This window comes from Giraffa tippelskirchi, chromosome 11, assembly GCF_054371585.1.
Source record: "Giraffa tippelskirchi isolate mGirTip1 chromosome 11, T2T-mGirTip1v1.2.pri, whole genome shotgun sequence".
Classification (NCBI taxonomy): domain Eukaryota; kingdom Metazoa; phylum Chordata; class Mammalia; order Artiodactyla; family Giraffidae; genus Giraffa; species Giraffa tippelskirchi.
The window spans coordinates 53007368-53031735 of record NC_137285.1 but is presented as its reverse complement, the minus strand read 5'-3'; the positions used below and the strand labels follow the sequence as shown (position 1 = coordinate 53031735).

Sequence of the window (24368 nt, the reverse complement as noted above, 5' to 3'; positions counted from 1 at the left end):
GTGAGACTAGGAAATTAATAGAAATAAGGCCCTTAAAATAATAACAGTTGCAGAATAAACATTTAAAAAATTTTAGCTATTATTTTATTGCTATTGGCACTGGAGACTGATATAAACCTTTTAAAATGTGAAGCGGCAATGCATGTCAAACACCATAAAAATGTTCTCCACTTTGTCCCAGAGAACACACTTCTAAAAATTTACCTCGTGAAATAACCCAACAAAAGGAAAAAGATCTATACTCATGGGAGGATTACTTCCTTGTCATAGCAATTGCTTTACTTTCCAACATTATTCAGAATGTTTGAAGTGCTTGGGTTTATTTGTATTTTTCTCCTTAATATTACAGATTAGAACTGGGGATATGGACTTTGGGGAAATCCTAAATGCACACCCATCAGTGACTAGTTCAATGCATTATTGTGATACATCCATAAAGCACATACTATGTAGTTATTAAAAAGAATGAGAAAAAACAAAACTAAAGATCTTTCTTTCTAATATCAGTCTTCAACAAAATGAACCAAGGCTCTTTGGAAAAATGGTTGAGTCTGAGGCATACATAAAACGGACCCTAGTATGTCTTGTTCTTCCAGAAATCAAGAAAGAGCTAACAATAACAACATACAACAGTAACAAGAGCAACTCCCCGCCCCTACACAAACACATATGCTGAAAGTCTATCAAAGGGACCAACCGAAAGAACTTTCAGTGGCTGAAGCTGGAATAATTTGAACAACAAAATAAAATAGCGTTGGAGTATAACTCAAACAATAAATAAGCACTTATGAATCCATACAGATAGGAAGAAATAATTGAGTAAATACATAGGGGAGAATAGATAAATCTTTTTTGTAGTAGAGTTGCAAGTGATTTATGTAGACACTCTGCCTTCAAAACGGTGACATGTATCTCTCACTTCTTCAGTGTGGTCGGCACACCGTGACTTTCTTCCAAAAAATTACTGCATGGAATGGAGGAAAGAAGAGTAACTTTACGGTCGAGAAACCTGACAAAAAGGTGCCCTATCCAGGGATCAAGGTCAACATCAGCAGTCATGTCATGCTGATAACATGTATCCTTGATGTGCTGTGGTGAAAATGGTTTTTCACCTTGTGGACCTCCTCTCAATCCCAGTCTAATCATGTGGAAAACAGTTGTGGGAAAATGCTAGTTGAGAAATACTCTGCAAAGCAGCTCGGAGAAGGCGATGGCACCCCACTCCAGTGTTCTTGCCTGGAGAATCCCAGGGACGGGGGAGCCTGGTGGGCTGCTGTCTGTGGGGTCACACAGAGTTGGACATGACTGAAGTGACTAGGCAGGAGCAGCAAAGCAGCTGGCCAGTCTTCCCTGAAAGAGATCACCGAAAACTGGGAAAGTCTGAGACAGTGTTTTAGGCAAGAGGAGCCTAAGGAGACAGGATGCCTAAATGGAATAAAAGTGTCTTGGATGAGATTCTGGTTAAGAATTAAGGAAGACCTTAGGGAAAATCTAAGGAAGTCTGAATAAAATATACACTTTTGATAATACTGGGTTGGCCAAAAAGTTCATTCCAGTTTTTCCAATAAGCCCAAACAAACAAACAAACCCAAACAAACTTTTTGGCCAACCCAATATCAATCAATCAATATTGGTTCATTAATAATAACACTTGTGCTGTCTGAATGTAGTGGAAACGGGTGAGGATTCACGGGAACTCTCTTAATTATCTTAGTAATTTGTCTATATATACATGAAAGTGTTAAAAATAAATAGTTTATCTTTAAAAAGCTTTTTAGAAACAAAAGAAGACTTGTTTTTGTTGTTGTTGTTGTTCATCCTCTCTACCTGTCAGAACAGGAGAGTATGTGCTAAGTTGCTTCCATTGTGTCTGGCTCTTTGTGACCTCATGGACTCTAGCCCACTGGGTTCTTCTGTCCACGGGATTCTCCAGACAAGGATACTGGAGTGGGTTGCCATGCCCTCCCCCAGAGGATCTTCCTGACCCAGGGACTGAACCAGATCTCCTGCAACTCCTGAATTGCAGGCTGATTTTTTTTACCACTGAGCCACCAGGGAAGGAGAGTACAGAGACTATCAGACAAGGGGGGAGAAGGACAGAGCACATAGCAGGTTTCTAAGGCAGAGACAACAGGCGGGGGATGGAGAGAAGCTGTAAATTGACCGAGAGATTAAAGTTTTCATTTTGATTGAAGCAGAATTTTTTAATACCTAATGATGCAATTGTCAATACCTGAACACAATCAGAAAAGACTGTGGGGCATTTCTGAGGTGTTATTCAGGGAAGAAAGAATAATCCAAAAGAGTGAATTTTAAAGCTATTTTATGAAACAAATACTATTGTTTTTTGACACAAATCCCCAGTTGTTTCAATAAACTGGTTCCATGAATATTTGGAATATTATTGGAATAATATTGGATAAATACATACATCCACACACATACAGGTATTTCAGTTAATTGTGCTGAGTCTTTCATGCTGTTTGTATATCCTGCCCATCTTGCAATTATCACTAGTATGTGTTTGCATTCATTTATTTGCTTGGGGCTTTGTCTGGAAACTGGAAGGTGGCTCAGATGGTAAAGAATCTGCCAGCAATGCAGGAGAGGCAGGTTCGATCCCTGGGTCGAGAAGATCCCCTGAAGAAGGGAATGGCTACCCACTCCAGTATTCTTGCCTGGAGAATTCCATGGACACAGGAGCCTGGCAGGCTACAGTCCATGGGGTTGCAAAAAGTCAGATACAACTTAGTGACTTTCACTTGTATGGAAACTGTAAAGACTTTGTAGAGGTTTTGTTTGAGGTAAGGGATGGAAGAAGGCAGATGGTTGGACGGGAAGACAAAGGATCGCTTCTCTATGGAGTTCTGTGGACTGTGATCTCATATGGAAGGAGAGGGAAGGCTTAGGAGACTCTGAGATTCTAGGGAGAGGTGGCCCTGCAGCTGGTGGGGCTGCCCATGGCCCAGGTGCAAAGTGGATCACAGAGTTGGGAAGAGGACCATGATTCCCAGCTCCACAGGGAATCAGGGAGTTGAGCAAGTTGAAGACTAGCAGCTTCACAAACATCAGCTGGCAGCTTCCGTGGCTCACAACCAAGGTGTTCTCACAGCAGCCTCGTTCTGAGAGGTGGCAGTAAGACTCCCTTTCCCTAGTAGGATTCGGACGTGGGTGTGGAGAGTGGAAGCCAAAGAGGAGAGGGAGAATGACTGCAGTTGATAAAGTCCTTTTTCTAGAGTCTCAAAAGTAATTGATGGCATCTTTGAGAGGGGCTGACTTCTTGCTTAGGCAGGTAGGGTCTTGGAATCAGGGTAGTTTTGGTCCAAAAATAAATATGACCTCATTCAGAGCAAAAAAGTAGCAAGGCTAGCTGGAGATACACATATATTTAATTCGATCCTTGGAGGTAAGAGGCACACTATTATTGGTATATCTATTTTTCAGATAAAGAAAATGAGGTTTAGATAGTTCAGATGAAGGTCACACAGCTCATAAAGTAGTAAAAGTGCCTCAATCTTAGTGGCTTATTCTCTGTATTATAGATGTATAACCCAATATAAATGGTAATTAATCTCTGGTTAGGAGAAATTGTACGTTAAACACCGATAGCAAAATGTACAGTAAACTGCCAAGCTCATCATGTGTTATGACACGATCATGTGGACTATATTATTCATTTTGGTTTTATAGGGAACTATGGGGTAGTGGATGTTCTTTTCTGATTTTTCCTCAGCTGTCACAGATGAACAACTGTGAAACGTGCCAGTAGGAGATGTGCACCATGCTTCCCATAAGGGCCTTGGCCCATGCCCATTTGATAAAGAAATGTATTTTATACTCACTATTCTGTTGAAAAGGTTTTTTTCAAAAGAACTTTTCTCTTTGGTTAGATCATCTTCTTTATAGACTGGCTCTGCTACTATTAATAACTAGCGCTATCCCCTGTATGAGTCATTGATGTTCTTTTTGGAACCTCTTTAGTTCCAGGTGACATAAATTTTAATTTGCATCCTCTCTGCCCAGCTTCTCCTACACACATGGCAAAATATTGTTTTAGCAATCTACTTAAAGTTTCACAGACCGCTGGTTCCCTGAGTTTCTTTCCGCCCACTTGAACTGATTTAGGTAAAGCAAACATAAGGGCATGTGCTTTTTTCTCGTGCATATTTTTGTGGTTTCACTTGACAGCTTTGTTAAATATAGGGTAGAGATTCTCGGTCCATCTTCAGTCTTTAAAAACTAATTTATAATTTTGTAACATCTTCTTTTTCCCAACCGGTAGCCATTCATGAGTAGATGTATTTTCTTAACCATTTGATGATTGTATTTTTTAGCCAGTTAGGGAAGTGAGTGGAGAAGGTGTTTAAGAACACTAGGGCTTCTACAGTAAAAACAAATTGGCAGCAGCAGGTATCAGGTGTTTGGGAAGAGAAGCAGTGTGTACAACATACCTTGCCAAATTGCTGGCTCCCACAATGCACAGCAGTGGTGTATCTCTTAATGGTTTTTTAAAGTAGGCTGTTCATTTGATTAATATTCTTTTATTTTAATGCAATCACTGAAGATGGTGAGCCTCACTCATGCCAGCCATTACCTCTTATAATTTTTTAAATTGATTAATTTTTAAAATTCAAGTACAGTTACTGATTTACAATATTGTGTTAGTTTCTGTTGTGCAGCAAAGTGATACAGTTATATACATGTATGCATTCTTTTTTATGTTCTTTGCCATTATAGTATATCACGGGATATTAAATATACTTCCGTGTGCCTTACAGGTCCTTTTTCTTTATCTATTTTATTTATAGGAGTATGTATATATTAATCCCAAACTCCTAATTTATGTCCCCCCTGTGCCTCTAGTAATTTTTAAGTTGCATCTACTGTCCCATCCTCAATTCGTGTAGATTCAGCATCAGCTGGTTACAAAAGTCATATCCTTGCAATATTCTGGGATCATCTCACTCAAAGAACGATGTCCCTGCACTGATGCCCAATTTAGAATAATTGTAATGGGCCATTTTCCAGGTAATCTGAAGGAAGATAAATTATTGGAAGTAATTATTAAGGAAGGAACAGAGCTCCTATTTCTTTGTAGCCCACAGTTCCTGGAGAATTGTTGCCTGCTGACCTTAAGATGATTTGTAGGATAGCGTATCAATCAATAACCTGTGAATCTGACAGTAACTTGGGTACTCTGTTTGCTTGCCCTTCGTTGACTTCCAATAGGACTTGGGAGCTAGGTCTGAGCGATAACGGCTCTGGGGAAATACCTGAGTGCTTTTCTTTGTGCAGTACAAAACTTGGAGAAAAAGTTCCTAAAACTCTTTAAGGAATATAGAATGTGTCCTTATTTTTGTCCTTCCAGATTTCATATCCTTTCTTCAAAGAGCCAACAAAAGCATATTTTTCTGAAACTGATGGATTTTTCTCAGCTCTCTTTTCTTCAGTCCTGTTCTTTACACCCAAATAATGACAAGATATGCTACTCTCTGCCCTGTCTAGCCCCTATTCTACACTTATTTCAGACATATTTCTTCCAGAAACCTCACAGTGATGAAGTGAGAGGAGAGATAGTCTGGAATTACTCTTTGATCTAAAGATATATCCTGTACCTAATGTGCAATTAAGACATGTCCTGAGCCTGGACTGGATGCTATATAAAAACATAAAATCCCATGTAACAGTGAGTGAATTGCGAAACTTCTAATCTGCCCCAGAAGTTGAAATTGTGTGAGAGGTGGATTAAATGATTGTAACCTTATTTGTTTAATATCTCTCTCTCTGATTTAACTTTATCCCATAAAAAGGAACAGATTCTGCCTTCTTTGAGTCTGCCAAAATGTTTCAGGCATTTGAGGGGGGTGAGAGAGGGGAAAAAAAAACAAACTAAAGAGAGAAAATTGGATATTTAACACGTTTTTGTCTTCTTCTAATATTTGAATATAAAAACAGATCATATAAATATATTCTTTGTAACCTGCACTGGGATATTATTTCTTGGCAGAAACTAACACCTGAATTTTAACCACAGCTGTCATGTGAAGTCTTAAAGATTTACTCTTCCCCAAATTAACTATATCTCTCAATTAGAGATCATTAATTAAAAAAAAGTTTCTAACTGTTAAAATTATATACAGATGCAAGTTTAATACAAGAAGTAGCACAAAGAGAGGAAACTGTATATTGGGCTTATTTCATGTTAAGATAGCTAATATTTGCAGAATGCAGATGATGAGCCAAATGCTAAGTGCTTTACATTGTTTAACTCATGTCACGTTTGCAGTGAGCTGCAAATGCAACAACTCCTTTATGCTTTTGAAATTGGAAAGTTGAATCTAGGTCAGCACAGCTAATAAATAGCCGAGATGGGATTAGAACTCAAGCATGTCATCCCTACCAGGCCCTTCATGCCTGGGCCTACTTTCTTGATCACAGTGCTATACTGGTTAATGCTTGTACAGGTCAACTGCTAGACAGCATAAGCAAGAGCTGGATTCTTCACTCTATGACCCGTTGTTTTGTGCGTTCTATCCTCAGGTCCCCAGCCACACTAGTATCTGTCTTGCCTTAAGGGTCTTTGTACTTGCAGTGCCTGGCTTGAAATCACTCTTTTTCCTCGCTCTTTATATGGTTGTGATTGGGTCTTTCTTATCCCTATGACCTCGAGCGAGATGTCTCCAACTCTAGGAGACCATCCTTCACCACCCAGCATCAAGTAAGTTTCTTTCTCCCCCAACCCACTGGTGTTCCCATTTCACTGGCGTTCCCATTCACAGCCTCTTCCTGGCATTTGTAGATTTCCATAACTCACATTATGAATGTGATATGTGCTTATCTATTTGCCTGTTTATTATATGCCTCCCCACTAGTCCAATGTTCCCTTCTTAGTTGTTGGCTCCATGAATAGAGAGACCATGTAGCTTTGTTTCAGGGAATCAAAAAATTGTGTTAGATGAACTAAGGCAGATGTTCGATACAATGTTTAACACACTGAGTTTAGCAAAATTGTAGCTATTGCTTGTATGTGTGTGTATATTGGTAGGGATAGATTACAAAACTAAGGCATGTTTACAGTTCAGTTGTGAGTCCACAGTCATGAGTTCCCTGGAAACTTAAAGTTAAGAGGGACATAATTTCTCTGAGAGTTAAGTTTTGCAAGAAAATGGAATGGGTACAGTCAAGAGGGGTAAATCACTTTAAAGAGTGCAAAGGAGACCCGATTTTAAGTTGATTGATGTTGCAACATTTTTAAAAGCTAGAATTGGCTATTGAGTGAATTATGCTCCCTAAAATTCCTATGTCAAAAGCCAGTACCTCGGAATGTGACTATATTTGGATATGGGCCCTTTGAAGAGGTGAATAAGTTAAAGGTAGGCCCTAATCTGCTCTGACTGTTGTAAGAAGAGGTGATTTAAACACACAAAGAAACACCAGGAATATGTGTGTACAGAGGAAAGACCATGCGAGGAGACAGGGAAAAGGTGGCCGTCGGCGAGCCAAGGAGAAAGGCCATTGCAGGAGAAACCAAGCCTACCAGTGCCTTGCGACTGGGCTTCTGGCCCCCAGAAATATCAGAATTGGGGGATTTTCAGTGATTTATAATTTTTAAGCTTGTTTCAATATCTGTGGTCAATATAGAATCACATGACATAACTCTTGTCTTACAAGAGTTTTTCTGTCTACTACAAGAAACAGAAATGGGAAGAGAGAACAGAAAGGAATGCATGGAATCATGAGTTAAGATGGAGCTGATGGTGTTGAGAAAGACAGCTGGCTAAGCATATGGAAGGCAGCAGTAAGCTGTCAGAGAGGGAGCCACAGCTCCGTCAGCTACCAGTCATGAAAACTTGAGCACGTTAGTGTAGTCTTCAGTTCTGACTTTCCTTATCTGTAAAATGGGCATCATGTCTGTCCCCATTTCTAAAACCAAGTTTGCTTTCATGTGTAGTGTAGAGTAGTGCCTTGAACTTAATAAGCGTTGACCTTTTTCACCATTTCTCTCATTGCATATCACCCATTTCTATCTTTTCACATAAAATGTTTACAAAGAGTATGAGCCTTACAACAGAAAGGAGAGCACATTCTGCCAAAGATCAGATGGTTCTTTCTGTTCTCTTAGAATTGTTCCAAGAGAACAATTTGTTCTCTTGTAGTTAAAACTTCTGGATTTGGATTTGATATTTCTATTCCAGCAGGTGTGTATGGGGTTGGGGCTGATAGGTAGCAGCGTGGATAGGTAACCACAGGTGCTACTTCCAATTTTAAAAGTTTCAGACACCAGAGTGAGGGAAGAAGGTGGGAATGGGGGAAACAGGGAGATTGGGCCGAAAAAGTGACTTTGGTCCCTTTCTTTCCCCTGGAGGCAGGATTAATGCATTCCTTTTAAAGCTTTGCTATTTCTGCTTTAAGTTATCTATAGTTACTGTCCTTATTGCCAATAGATTTTTTTTTAATCTTTTGATAGATTATTCTCATTTGGTCTCCTTTGTGCAAATAAGGAAGTTAAAGGTATATCAGGAAAAACAATAGGTTGTAACATAGAAAGTCATATCCCCAATCTTACCATTGTATAATGTTATGGTAAAAGGCAACTTTTTATGAAAAAAATCCCTTATTTCAAATGTAAAGACAGCTTATCTTTGGGCTGATGAGATGGCATTTCCAAAGATTAAACATTTTTATTTCTGCTCTTTACTATTCTGGATCATGCTCCACTAGAATGTAGATCTAATAGGTCAGGGATTTTTATCGTCTTTGTTCACTGCTACAGTCCCAGCACAAGTGTATTCCTGGTGTGTATTAGAAGCTCAATAAATATTTGTTAAACAAACGAATTAGTCCCAGCTGGATACTGAGTGGAACTGTAGCTACATTACATGTACAATATTGGGAGACCACTAATGATATCCAGGCTAATTTAAAAGCTAAGATCTCCTGCCCTATAACATAATAGATTTGTAATACCTATGAAAGGGCATAGGCTAGGATTCAATCTCTTAAGTGTAACTGAGCACACACAGTATGTAATTTTCATATAGCACCTTGAATTATGTGAGCAACCAGGTGGGTGATACACAGTAACCACAGAGGTCAAGGGTATACTGGTAGAGCGTAGTATTATTAAGTTTTTTCCCCTGGTGACTCAGTCGGTAAAGAATCCACCTGCAGTGCAGGACAGCCGGGTTTGATCCCTGAGTCAGGAGGATCCCCTGGAGAAGGAAATGGCAACCCACTCCAGTATTCTTGCCTGAGAAATGCCATGGACAGAGGGACTTGGCGGGGTACAGTCCATAGGGTTGCAAGAGTTGAGCGTGACTTAGCGGCGAAACCATCACCATCAAATATCTCATGCTTGTACTTCTATTTTCATGCCAGCTTTTCCAGGACAATCTTTACTCAGACAGGCGTGCATTTGAGGCAGATGATAGTTACCAATATCAGTAATATTTATTGAATGTTTTCAATATGCTTTCTGTGTCCTAAACACTTTATACTCTTTTATTTAATACTGATGAATCCTCTGTGAATTCCTCTCATAGCTGTTCTGATCACTTCACCTTATTGATGAGGAAATAGGACTCAGGGGTATATACATTATTCTTTTATTACTATTATTAATAATATTTATGGTATATTTTTTAACTATAGGAGTTTTAAATTTATAATATAGCATCAATAGAAATATATTAGAAAGGAGGTACAGTGGAGAAAGCAGATGGCTGGTAGGAAACCTTGATTCAGTTAATTAATCTTGGTTACCTCACAACCCACCATAGTCACATCTGTTAAATTTGAGTAGGTCTTTGAAATACGCAGTTTTTTTTTTTTAGAAAGATGGTAATGATGACCCTATATGCGAGATAGCAAAAGAGACACAGATAGAAAGAACAGACTTTTGGACTCTGGAAGAAGGCGAGGGTGGGATGGGGAGGGGGGTGGGAGGGGTGTTCAGGATGGGGGCACATGTATACCCATTGCTGATTCATGTCAGTGTATGGCAAAAGCCACCTCAATGTTGTAAAGTAATTAGCCTCCAAATAAAATTAATTAATTAATTTAAAAAAAGAAAGAAAAGAAATGCGCAGTTGTCTTTTTTAAGTGGCTTTAGCCCTTGTTTTGATTTTCTCCTTGAGTGACTCTGCCTACTGCTTCTGTCTAGTGGAAACTCTGCTTGTTTCCTCTTTTCTCCTTTTCTATTTTTTTCCTTTCGTTTGGCTTCTCATTGTGATTCTGCTGCACGATGAGCGGACTGGGATTTGAGGCTGAACCAAGAGCCAAAAATAACGGAGCTAAAACTTCCTAAGGGAAACCATATTCCACAGTAAATTTCTCTTCTTTTGACCCTTATCAGAGTTGAGAGTTATTTCAGCCAAATTAAGGATGAACAAGGCTTTAGTTGGATAGCCTGAGGCTTTCAGTGCTAGCTAAATGTCATTTAGGGAGACCATTCTGGCTTTCATGAAATCTACATTTTCATTTGTTCATTCATTCATTCACCTGGCCCCATAACATTTAATGAAGTCTGTCTGTCTGGAGCCAGGCCGCAGTGGGTCACAGTGATTGTCACTTTCCATGAGTCCAGGGAGCTATGGAAGTGAAGGCAGGAGACTTCTTTATAAATAAACAAAATACTTAATACCTTGTTGTAGAAAGTGCTCTATAAGAAACCAGCACTAGTTAATATGAGGATAGGAGAAAGCTTGCTATGTTCTAACTAAAGAGGCAGAGAAGGCAATATGGAGAAGATATTTGAGTTGAGTCCTGACAATTTTGAGAAGTACTCTGTTGATAAATTGGTGCATTTTCTGTCTCCAGTGACAGCTCAACAGAAAGTGACATGAGTACATGGTGTCTCAGGGGAGTCGCTCATTCCCTAATCTCTGTGTCACTTTCTTCAGCCAAGGGAAGGCTGAGAGTTACTGTAGAAACAGCATTTAATGACAGGAGGGCCTACTCATGATGTCCACATGACGGGTAGAAGATAACTGCATAAGATTGTGAAGGAAGAGAGATGGTGCTCAGCTGTGGTGCTGTGGGAAAGCTTCAAGGAACAGTGGATTTAACTGGACCATATGCAGATAAGGGCTTCCTAGGTGGCACTAGCCATAAAGAACCCACCTGCCAATGCAGGAGGCATAAGAGACGTGGGTTCGATCCCTGGGTTGGGAAGATCCCCTGGAGGAGGGCATGGCAACCCACTCCAGTATTCTTGCCTGGAGAATCCCATGGACAGAGGAGCCTGGAGGGCTACAGTCCATAAGGTTTCAAAGAGTTGGACAGGACTGAAGCATCTTAGCGTGCACGCACGCATATGCAGATAAAAGGCTATCAAAGATTCTAAATCAGGAGACACAGTGAATAAGAAGGCTTAAGAATATTCCAGTGGAGACATAGAGAGTACAAGGGAAGGAAGCATTCCTCCAGATAAAGATGGAGGAGAGTTGAAAGACTGGCTTTGCTAGAGTAGAAAGGTTAGCTGTAAACAGCTGGGTATACTGTTGGATATAGATGAACTCAGATTTTGTAGTCTCATAAGTATCATATTAAGGCATTTGACATCGATGACAGTTCTGGTTAGAATTTTGACTTTGGCAGTTTTTAGCTGTGTGACCTCAATCATGTTTCCTAATTTCTCTGAACTTTACACCTGTAAGATGGGGATAATACCATTTTTCCTATCAGCATGTTTAAAGTAATTGACTAAAAGAATATACACACTGGAGAATGGAGGAATAGTGTGTGCTTTGCGTGTGTGCTCAGTCACTCAGTCGTGTCCGACTCTTTGCGACCCCATGGACTGTAGCCCACCAGGCTCCTCTGTCCATGGGATTCTCCAGGCAAGAATACTGGAGTGGGTTGCCATTTCCTCCACCAGGGGTTCTTTCCAACCCAGGGATTGCACCAGCATCTCTTCCGTCTCCTTCATTGGCAGGTGGGTTCTTTGCCACTGTGCCACCAAGTATATATATATATATGTGTGTGTGTGTGTGTGTGTGTGTACGTGTGTGTAAGTATTTTTGTAAATTATAGAATTCTATGAAAATAAATAAACATATGTATAGCAAAGAAGTTATAAGGAGAGAGACACGAGACAATGGAGAATGTAATTGTCAGTGGCATTCAAAATGGGTTTAATGAGGAGGAGATTAAAGTCAAGACCATAGGTGGCAATGGCAGTGATCCCATAAGAGGGCCTCTCAGAAATCATTTGTGGCCTTCTCAAGCTAGACTCGGTCAGCCTATGATTTAGTGCAAGGAGTCTATAATGGTATGCTAAATCCTGCTCCCTCCACACACATCTTTTTCACCAAACTAATATGGCTCAAGCCAGATTTAATAGATGGAGGTTTTAAAGAAATAGACCTTGAGAGTAAGATGGTGACTGATACTTTTTTCCGCCCAGTGTGGTTTAGAAATGGGCTGGAGGAGATAACCTCTCTCTAATCAGGTAGTTAGGGTATGGTTGATTTCTAACATTTCTGTCCTCAGGCCAGAACCATGATAGCCTGCCTCAGGAACAAAATTCTCTGCTTCCTGCAATGTTATTTTAGGAGCAAAGAATCACTGCTTACCTGTGCTAGAAGCAAGCCATAAATGGATGTGGGCCTTGGGCATGCATGGAAGAAAGGAAAGGTTTGTTTAAAGAACAGAGGGACTGGATAGCACAAGATGCAAGTTAGAAAATACAAGAGGAATGCTTTCTATTGAAGAACATGTATGTGTCCTGAGGACCCAGGCCATGCTGAACTACTCAGAAAGACAGACCAGACAGATGGAAGAAGCCACTTCTGAACCCTCACCCCTTGGGGGTTCCCCATGGGTTGGCATATAACACATTACTCTGATATGTCAGCTAATTATTCTTCAGGTTTCCAAATATGTGCTTGGCTGGCCTTCCCATGGGGTCCTCTCCCCACTTCCAGTCACTGGCACATAAATATGTAGTTCTCCACTCGGGAAAGCAGGAAGGCACAGAGAGCAGTAGAAAGGGTAGATGAAACAGATGACAGAAGAATGGTTTTGTTTTGTTTGGCTTTGCCAATCCTTTTTTATACAATAAAGATCTTGGTACTGGGATTGGGCACAGTACATCCCCTGCATATGAACCTTCAAGTTGTGAACTTTTAAAGATGCAAACATGCTTTCCATCAATGTCAGGCATGAGTGAAATTGCCGCTTGTCCTTCAACAGAGGACGAGATGGCCAGATGGCATCACCAACTCAATGGACATGAGTTTGGGGAAACTCCAGGAGACAGTGAAGGACAGGGAAGCCTGGCATGCTGCAGTCCATGGAGTTTCAAAGTGTTGGACTTGACTTATTGACTGTACAACAATAACTCTGTCTCCTGTTGTTGATGATTCTTCAGCTCTACCATCTCCCACATCCTCTCCCTCCTCTAGTCAGTAACTCTTCTTGCCTGCTCACTTGATGCCAGCCCCTATATGCCAGCTGTTGTACTGTACTACTGTACTTTTCAAGGTCCTGTACTGTAAGATTAAAAATGTTTTCTTTAATTTTTATGTTTGTTTATTTTAATGTTATTACTTATGTGAAAAGTATTATAAACCTATTACAGAACAGTACTATAGAGAGTGCCTGCATGCTTAGTCATGTCTGACTCTCTTTGCAACTCCATGGACTGTAGCCCATCAGCCTCCTCTGTCCATGGGATTTCCCAGGCAAGAATACTGGAGTGGGTTGCCATTTCCTCCACTACAGGATCTTCTTGACCAAGGGATCAAACCATAGTACTATATAGCCGATTGTGTTAGCTGGGTACTTAGTCTAGCTTTGTTGGACTTATGAACAAATTGAACTTACGACCAAATTGAACTTACGACGTGCTCTTGGAATGGAACTTGTTTATATGTAGATGACTTATGGTACTGCCATTTCCTTTCCTCCTGCAGGAACAGGGAGTTTTGGGGTAAGGATCACAACAGCTAGAGGCAGTTGTGGGTGGGGGACAGTCACATCTTGTGTAGCCCACCCAAACCAGCCAATCTGCCCTCCCTGCCACTGTAATTCTTTAAAATCTGCATAAGCATATATATATAACATATATATAGATATAAATATGTATCACATGTAATATTAATATATTTTATCATAATATATAATATGCAATGCTTATTGTATACTATATGTAACATATAATTATATAATAAATAGACAGTATATAATTATATGATATATAAATATGTGTATATACGTATACAGGGCTTCCCTAGTGGCTCAGAGGTCAAGAATCTGCCTGCAGTGCTGAGAGATACAGGAGATGCAGTTTCAGTCTCTGGGTTGGGAAGATCCCCTGGACGAGAAAAGGGCAACCCACTCAGTATTCTTGCCTGTAGAATCCCATGAACAGAGGAGCCTGGCAGGCTACAGTCCACAGGGTTGCAAAGACTCGGACATGACAGAGCAGCTGAGCACTATATACATATGTTATATTTATTGAGTGCCTATTTAATGCTTGTCAGTCATTCACTGACAACTTATGAAGTGGCAACCATGAGACTCAAGTGTAGAAGGTACATGAATATTGTCCTTCCCATTTTACAGTAGAGCACAGAAAGGTAGAGGAAGTATAACAATCTAGTCCAAGGTCAGAGAGTTAATAGCGGAAGCTGGAACATTCTCACCCAGATAAAAAATTCCGTACAAAAAACTCTCAAATCACTAAATCCTTGCTTATTTATCTCTATCTTTACTAATCCTACAAGCAGAGGAGCAGGGAGAGTCCTTCGCCTTAAACAATAATCACAGGCAAATTTCTCACCTCCTTGTGCTTTTTCCAGAATGTAGTGTTGTGGTTGTGAGAAGCCATGTTGTATTTTGATGTCTTTCGACTTCCCACCAATTCCTCAGTATTGCTAAGAGATGGAATCTCCTTGCTGCACCAACATCACTGTAACTTCTCACCTATTCCTACAGGAGCCTTCAGGAGGGGAGATACCCCAGAGCTTGTCTGCACGGTACACTTCACTCTCAGGCCTCTGTGTGCCAGTGGCAACACCTCTCAGGAAGCTGATGATTTTAATTTTCACAATGCATTGAAAATTTTCAGTGGATAAAGTGTAATGAGGGCTCTAAGTTAATTTTCAGATGAGTGCTCAGGTATTAAAAAATGAGAGAGAAAAAGAAAAGTCTGGGGCTCCTGGGTTGTGGTTGTCTAGCAAGAGAACATATTATTAATATCATTATAAATTGGTTCATTATTTGGTACTAAATGAAATGCCTAAAGAAGCAAATATGGTTTCTTTCTGTTCTTTAACAGTCACTGAAAAATGATGTGACTTCTTTAGTATATATTTTAGTTCTCTGTAGGGAGACGATAATTTTTTCTTAGTTTTGTTTATTCATTACTTTTTGCTACCTTCTTTTTTGGCTAGAAGGGTCTTATTGATTCTTACACATAGCTATTCACTACAAACAATAAATCATATTTTGGAGGAGGAGAGAGGGAAAATAATGTTGATGTTATTTTCTTACCTATATATTTCCTATATAGAGAATATTTTTGTATGAGAGGTGGCATTCATTTTATACACGATATACATATATTTATATATATCAATACAGCACACACAGTGGGTCTAATCACTGTCTTCTTCATCACTGGTGGGATGAAAGCATCTTTCATCTTTTATGTTGACCTATGTTTTATGTGAAAGCTTTTCAGGAAAGAAGCGCATATTCTGTAAATTGCAGAGTACTAGAATGTGAATTTGGATGTTAATGCTAGCTCTGAAATTCATCTCAGAATATAATCCTTAGTTTTTAAGGGGAACACATGTACACCCATGGTGGATTCATGTCGATGTATGGCAAAACAAATAAAATATTGCAAAGTTAAAAAATAGATAAATAAACTAATTTAAAATTAAAAAAAAGAATAACCTACACTGTAGAGAAATTTTTATGACTATATAGGAAAGAAAGGAAGCAATCACATAGTATGGAGGTTATAGTAAAGATACTCTTACAAACTGCCTGTTTCCATCCTGGTTGCTTTGCTCATGTTTTCCATCTATAAAATGGGCATGATAACAGTGCTTACTGCATAATATTGTTATGCAAGTAGAGTTATTTCATAGTTATAAAGTGCTTAGATTGGGCACATAGCACTATGTGGTTTTAAACAAACAAAAATAAGTAAATCACTCCTTGGGAGGTTGCATATATATTGAAGCACACATAGGAACATGATAAAGCAATACAAATCCATTATTATTTGCAGTGGGAGGTATTTTTACATGTTAATTTGCTGTTTATTTTTGTGTTTCCTTCCCTAGTAATGTGATCTTTTGTAGTTCTTAGATGCTGAGGTTGTTGCAGAAATTTCTGTTTCTTTTTTCTTTTCTTTTTTGAGTTTGCTACATATTGTAAAACCTGAATATGGCAGATGGTTTACAATGCCACATAAGAAGACTTTTTTCCAATTATGTTTTCATCAGGCAAGTGGCCCTGCTGTGATGGCAGTGAATGGTTATGGCATTGCTATGAAATTGATATTGTCTGTTCCAGAACTGAACAAACACTGGCCAGAATTATCCTTCACTTTTTTCCAAATGTAAGGTCAGAATTGAGATAAATAAAGGGAGATTGTGTAGTTTTCCCTTTTTTCTTGCCATCCAGGGGCCATCTAGAATTTGTAAGACAGAAGGACAGAATGTGGGTATGTTCCCAGTAAAACAAAAATATTCTTTGTTTTTTTTTATTAGTTTATTTATTATAATTGCAGGATAATTACTTTGCAATATTGTGATAGTTTTTGCCATACATAAATATGAATCAGCCACAGGTATACATGCGGTCACACCCATATACAAAGTAAAAATGTAGATGCGTGCGTGCCAAGTCACTTCAGTCATGTTCAGCTCTTTGCGACCCTGTGGACTGTAGCCCACCAGGCTCCTCTGTCTATGGGATTCTCCAGGCAAGAATACTAGAGTGGGTTGCCATGCCGTCCTCCATAGGATCTTCTCGATCGAGGGATCCAGCCTGCGTTTCTTATGTCTCCTCAATTGTCAGGCAGGTTCTTTACCACTAGTGCCATCTGGGAGCCCATCAAAAATGTAGATGGTATTTTTAAATAATTCATTACCTTGCTCTCATTCATGTAAAAAAAAAAAATAGGTAAACATTGCAACCATCTCGTTTATTTTTAAGTTCTAGTTTCAGAGGACTGGTTAGCTTTGAAAAGGTCAAGACTACTGACCTATAAGTATTCATAATCCTTTTGCAGTTACCATAGTAATTTGTTCCATGTGCCTATGAATTGTTTCTCAGAGTTACTGGATTATCACCTACTGAGAAGTTCAAAAATATTTATTTGGTATTTTTTTATCCAGCTGAGAAGCAATTCTGCTTCAATCCTGAGGAGCACTGAATTACACATTGAAGTATGTCTGATCAAATAATATCATCTTCAGTGGCTAAGTATGATTATCTAACAAGATTGTTGATGCATTCCTTCTGCTCTTAATAAATCAGTGATGGGAAAACGACCAATGGTTTTTATGAGTTCTCAATTTTGTGTGTTTTCAGAAAAATCCATTAAGTGCCCAATTTTCAGTAACTTCTTTGGGTTTCTTAGAAATGTACATGGTATTATTGAGAGAAAGAAAGGACATATTGATTAGTAGCAGTGAAATCCAATGTCCAGGCCCTTTATTTCTTCACTTAGTTGCTTTTTTTTTTTTTTTTTTGCTTAAGTATTTTTTGTTGCTTAAACATTTCTAAAGCTCATTTTTATATGAGGGAAAACAGAGTTCCTGTGAGCAAGCTGGTTCCTGGGTAATTCAAGTATTCAGGTAACGCTGTGGGGCAGACTTTGGACCTTGGTGACTCGCCAGAAATGAAGGTTTAGATTGCACAAAGGTGGGGCTGGGAACCAACTTGAAAATAAAAGAAACAACTTGAGAAAAACAACTTCCTTGGTAAGATCAGACTGCTTTTTCTCCCTATAATTTATAATTCTACCCAAAGGCAAAAAGAAAGCAAGAAAGGAAAAGGGAAAAGAATAATCAAAACCAAACTAGAGTCAGGAACAATGAATGCAGAGCAGAAATGTTCAGTCCTGAGCTTCCAGCCTCTCCCATTTTAAATCCTGGACTGTAATCCTTTAATTGAAGCTTTGCTCTGCTCCTGAGCATTCAGCTGTTACTAACAAATTTCATGGAGTGTCTATTTTGAAAACAAGGTTGTTTTAGGCAAGCAGTGTCTTAAGTAAATTTGTGTTTTAACTGCAAGAAGGTAGAGTATGATTTGAGAGTACCTGAATTAGAAATGGTTTTTATTCCTTTTCAGGTGCATAAATAAATAAACGACAATAATGAAACACCTTTCTTAGAGTATGTAATGAACTGTGGTTGGAGAAGGATTTAAGAATGTGATTACTTTGGCTGTGGCCAAAGTAATTTGGCCACAGTAATTTGGCTGTGGCCAATTTAAGAGAAGAGCTGTGTTTATGCAGGGATATGTCTTTTTATGTGTACTTTTCTCAACGTGCATATATTTATTTCATTGTTAGTACAGGTATCAGAAATAAGGAAAACATATTTAATGAGAGTGAACTTACTGATTTCAGCAATATAAATTCTTTAAATTCTTTTAAAGAATTAACTATAATGAGAGATTTTTCTTATTCATACTACCCTTTCTGAGGAGTAGATGGGGGCAGTCTGATTCTTCCAGTCTCATCACCTGCCTTTAACAGAAGGATGATGGGTAAAAGTGGGGTGGAATGTGCAAGGTGTAGGATGTGAACAACACCCATCCCCAGAGGGAGGGAGCCGCTGTTATAGTCGTAGTTAGTGATCAGCAACTTCTGCCGTGGTCCTCGTTCCTGTCAAAGCTCAGTGATGCTCTAGAACCCAACAGGTTGAGTCTCCTGTCCACCCTCAGAGCTGACCTCAATTATGTTGCTTTTTGTGGATTCAAATATATTCAGAGAATGAACTCCTGTTCAATGTAGATATGCAGGATTCAACACTTCTATCAACTAATACAGAGCATTGAAATTTAAAACTCTAGCTCTGGGGATTACAGGGGATTCTGTATTAACCTATAAGGGAAAAAGAATCTAAAAAAAGAGTGGACATATGTATATGTATAACTGATCCACTTTGCTGTGCACGTGAAACTAAGAGAACACTGTAAATCAACTGTGAAGTTGTATGTGTGTGTGAGAGAGAGAGAGAGCATGTACTTAGTCATATCCGACTCGGTGACCCCATGGACTGTAGCCCGCCAGGCTCCTCCGTCCATGGGATTCTCCGGGCAAGAATACTGGATTGGGGTGCCATTTCCTTTTCCAGTGGATCTTCCCAACCCAGGGATTAAACTCGTATCTCTCGCATCTTCTGCATTGGCACATGGGTTCTTTACCAACTGAGTCATCTGGGAAGGCCAGAATCAACTAGACTTCAATAAAAATTAAAACAACAAGTTGGAAGACCTGATACGAATTCATCTACTTATACCCAGGCTTTTCCATGTAGCCTATGTATAAATATTTGAAAGTGCAGGACCAGATACCTGATCTGTAAAACTAGAATACTTGAATGAGTGATATCTGAGGTTGACTAGGCGCTGCCAGTCAGGTAACAGTTGGAAGCCTTAGGATGTTCTGAAATATGGCCTTTATTTTCATGTAAAGCCCAACGGGACTCACAGACAAAAAGGGAACTTACCTTACTCTTTTACATTTTTTGAAAAGCGTGGCTCATAATTTTGTACAAAGCCTGATTGTGGACTTAGAAATTGATAAATGCCGATGTTTGCAATTTTTAAAAATCTTTTGCATGCATGCTGCATCTCTTCAGTCATGTCCGGCTCTGTGAGACACTATGGACTGTAGCCTGCCAGACTCCTACTGAGCTAGGTCGTCATGCCCTCCTCTAGGGGGTCTTCCTGACCCAGGGATCAAACCCGTGTCTCTTATGTGTCCTGCATTGGCAGGCAGGTTCTTTATCACTGCCTGGGAAGCTCTTTAATCCTTTGGAGAGTCTCAATTTATACACAACTTCCTGTAGGTCATGGAAACTCCTGAATTGGGAAGAACTGGGTTTAAATACCAGTCCTGCCCCTTACTGGCATTGTGACCCTGCACAAGGCACATGCATTCGTCAAACTCAGTTTCTTAATGGAAGATGCACCCATTCCTACAGCCCATATCTCTTCCCTCAGACAGCAGACTGATCTTGTCTGCTACCTGCTAGACATTTTATTTAGAATGTCCTGAAGAAGTCTCAAATAATCTGCACAGAACTGAATTCCACGACCTCCTCCTTCCTTGATCTGCCTGCTACCTAAACACCCAGGTGCTCAGTCTAATAATATGGGCCTCCTTTTTCCTTCTTCTCCAGCCCCTTCACATTCAGTGAGTGGAAGATTAATTTCAACTTTTCTTCCCATTATTTCTTGGCTTGCTCTCCTCTCCTCCATTTCAAATGCCATTACCCTAGTGGAGATTATTATGACCATGTGCCTGAAATAATGTTACAGATTCCTATCAGGCATCAGTGCCTTCCCTGGCTTTCATTTCCACCCTCTTCATTTTGTATTTTACCCTCTGCTGCCAGCTTAATCTCACTGAGACACAGCTGTCACCCTGTCATTTTCTTCTTAAAAGTCTTTCAGTGGATCTATGTGAACTGAATCAAGGCCAAAGTGAAAGTACATCTAACATGTGAGTGTACCCTAGTGTGTCTAATACTGCATCAACGAGGCTCTGGCAGTCGATACATTTTCTCTGACACCTCCTCTGGTTTAAGTTCAGGTTTTACATTTTTGGCAAAGATACCAAAAAGTGAGGTTGTGACCTTCTCCAAACATCAAGTCAGAAAGGATATGATGTCAATTTGTTCCATTACTGAAAATGGTGACTTTGATTCCTCGGTGAGGGTGATGTCTGTCAGATTTCTCCATTGCAAAGTTACTCTATTTCATTGTATTTAACAAGGATCTTCTGGAGAAGGAATTGAAGGGTATCTATGTAGCTTTTATTTATCACCCTTTACCACTAATTTTGGACAGGGAAGCCTGACATGCTGCAGTCAATGGGGTCGCAAAGAGTCGGACAGGACTCAGTGACTGAATAACACCAACTGCTGATTTTAGCCATCTGTTGGTGATTCTTGCCTAAAACAATTATGTCTGTAGTGTTTCCCAGTTGAAAATTTATTTTAAGGAGATGTTTTCTCATTTACTCATCCATTCATCTATTCACACATTGTTTATACTTGTATGGACAAATGAATTTGTTTTATTCCACAGGTTTTAGCCTATCACAATCATGATTTTGTTGGCCTGTATCTTTTTAGATTATACCTGTCCATCTCTCTCTTTTTTTCAAGCACTTTGATTTTGTCTGGCACCACAAGATATTTTAGGCCCTTCTAGTACTTTTCCTGTACCAGTTTTGCAATTAGCAAAATGACTTAAAGGACTAATAGCTTTATTTCATTGGAGCATGGTGTTTAGAAACCAAGATTTGAGCAGTAGATGGGCTCATTTAGTACTGAGATATCACAGTACCTGAACAATACTCTTGAAAATTGTTAAGGTTGTAAAAAACACAGACAGACTGAGGACATATTTCAAATTTAAAGAGACTCAGAAAACATGACAACTAAATACAAAGTGTGATTTTTGGATTGGATCCTGAATCAAAAAGGACATTAGTGGGGCAAGTGGAAAAATGTAAGTTCTGTAGATTATATAATACTGAATATTGTATAGAACCTGCCTGTCAATGCAGGAGCCGCGAGAGACTCAGGTTCGACCCCTGGGTTGGGAAGATCCCCTGGAAGATGAAATGGCAACCCATGCCAGTATTCTTGCCTGGAAAACTCCATGGACAGAGGAGGCTGACAGGCTACAGTCCATGGGGTCGCAAAGAGCTGGGCACAACTGAGCACGCAGCACATATTGTTTTATAATATTATACATGTTTATCTTCTTGTAATAGTCAAATCAAAATAACATGACCATTCACATTATTATTCATTTAAAAAGTAATTCAGATCTCTGCAATTGAAGAAACTGATCTAAATTAAGGGCAGGATAATTCAGAAGAGAAATAAAATTATTCTTGATGTTCTAAATATACCACTTAGGATTTTTGAAAGAAATTATCATGTATACCCCAAATTAATTAATCTCCTTTTGATGAACATTTACATTGTTTCAAATTTCCCCTGCTGATGTTATACATTAGTGGTATTAATATATTTCTACATAACATTTTCAAACATTTGAAAATCTCCTTGGGATATCTTTCTTGAAGGTTGGTTAAATAATTTATGGTACAGCCATAAGCAATATGAAGTCATTAAAATTATGATATAGATCAGCATTTGGCAAACTATAGCCCATGGGCCAGATCATCTTTGCTCATTTATTTACATGTTGTCTAAGGCTGCTTGCATGCTACTGAACAAGGGCAGAGTTGAGTAGCTGCAACAGGGACCATATGGCTCACAAAGCCTGAAATATTTACTACTGGCCCTTTACAGCAAATGTTTCCCAACTCTGATATAGATTATTACATGCAGAATGACAATATTCTCTGAAAAAGACACATTTTTATTATGTTTATTACTACAGATCTGTATATATAATTTTTCAAGTTTTAAAAATAAGTGAAGTAGAGTTGATTTACAGTATTATATTAGTTTCAGGTGTACAACACAGTGACTTAGTATTCTTGCCTGGAGAATCCCAGGGATGGGGGAGCCTGGTGGGCTGCCATCTATGGGGTCGCACAGAGTCAGACACGACTGAAGCGACTTAGCAGCAGCAACTTAGCAGCTCCATTTAAAGTTATTACAAAGCAATGACTATAGTTCCCTATACTGTACATTATATCCTTGTTGCTTGTTTATTTTATACATAGTAGTTTGCACTCGTTAATCCCATACTCCTATCTTGTCCTTCCCTCTCTCCACTTGTATACACTAGCTGTCTATATCTGTAAGTCTGTTTCTATTTTCTTATACACATTCTTTTTAAAATTATTTAGATTTCACTTATAAGTTATAACAAAGTATTTGTCCAACTTATTTCACTGAGCATAATACTCTGTAGGCCCATCAACTTTCTTGAAAACAACATAATTTGATTCTTTTTTTATAGCAGAGTAATATTCTATTATACATACATACATGCACACACATATATGTATATGTATACATATACACTGAAGAAGGAAATGGCAACCCACTCTGGTACTCTTGCCTGGAAAATTCCATGGACTGAGTAGCCTGGTAGGCTACAGTCCATGGGGTCGCAAAGAGTCAGACACGACTGAGCGACTTCACTTCACTTCATACATATACACGCGCACACACATCTCTATCCATTTGTCTGTTGATGGACAAATGAGTTGCTTCTGCATCTTAGCTATTGTAAATAATGCTGCAGTGAACATTGTGGTACATGTATCTTTTTGAGTTAGTGGTTTCATTTTCTTTGAATATATACCCAGAAATGGAATTGCTGGATCATGTGGTAGTTCTATTTTTAGTTTTGTGAGGAGCCTCCATACTATTTACATAGTGGCTACATCAAATTACCTTCTCACCAACAGTGGACAAGGCTTCCCTTTTTTCCACATTTTTTCCAATATTTGTTATTTGTGGGATTTTTTTTATGATAGCCATCCTGATAAGTGTGAAGTGATATCTCATTGTTATTTTGATTTGCATTTCTCAAATAGTTAGTATCTGACTCTTTGTGACCCCATGGACTATACAGTCCATGGAATTCTCCAGGCCAGAATACTGGAGTAGGTAGCCTTTCCCTTCTCCAGGAGATTTTCCCAACCCAGGGATCAAACCCAGGCCTCCCACAATCCAGGCGGATTCTTTACCAGCTGAGCCACAAGGGAAGCCCAATGAGCATCTTTTCAAGTTTCTGCTAGTATATGTCTTCTTTGGAAAAAATATACCCAGGCCTTCTGCCTGTTTTTAATTGGGTTGCTTGATTTTTTTGAGTTGTATGAACTGTTTATTTACAACTCAATTGTATGAGCTGTTTATGTATTTTGGATAGTAACCTTTTGACAGTCATAAGATCTGCAAATATTCTCTCCCATTCATTAGGTTGTTTTTTGTTTTGTTGATGCTTTTCTTTACTGTGCAAAAGCTTTTAAGTTTAATTAGTTTATAGTTTTTTATTTTTGCTTTCATTTATTTTGCCTCTGTCAAATCCAAAGAAATATTGCTGTGATTTATGTCAAAGAGTGTTCTATCTATATTCTCTTATTGGAGTTTTATGGTTTCAAGTCTTACATTTAGATATTTTAATCCATTTTGTGTTCATTTTTGTACATGGTGTGAGGAAATGTCCTAATC

General features: G+C 39.0%; 1 protein-coding gene across 44 annotated transcripts in view; it reads left to right on the top strand.

The window, feature by feature from the left end:
* Nucleotides 1–24368, top strand: part of INPP4B (inositol polyphosphate-4-phosphatase type II B) — an 802877-nt gene that overhangs the window by 245351 nt on the left and 533158 nt on the right. For 12 of the 44 annotated variants that reach the window (XM_081543600.1, XM_081543573.1, XM_081543571.1 and 9 more), the window contains exon 1: nucleotides 2908–3129. The exons of 8 other annotated variants lie outside the window; for them this stretch is intronic. The gene's annotated coding sequence lies outside the window, so the exon portion shown is untranslated. Of the gene's footprint in view, nucleotides 1–2907; nucleotides 3293–24368 lie in introns of those variants that run through there. 24 more of the 44 variants (XM_081543599.1, XM_081543572.1, XM_081543570.1 and 21 more) reach the window with 4 other exon arrangements.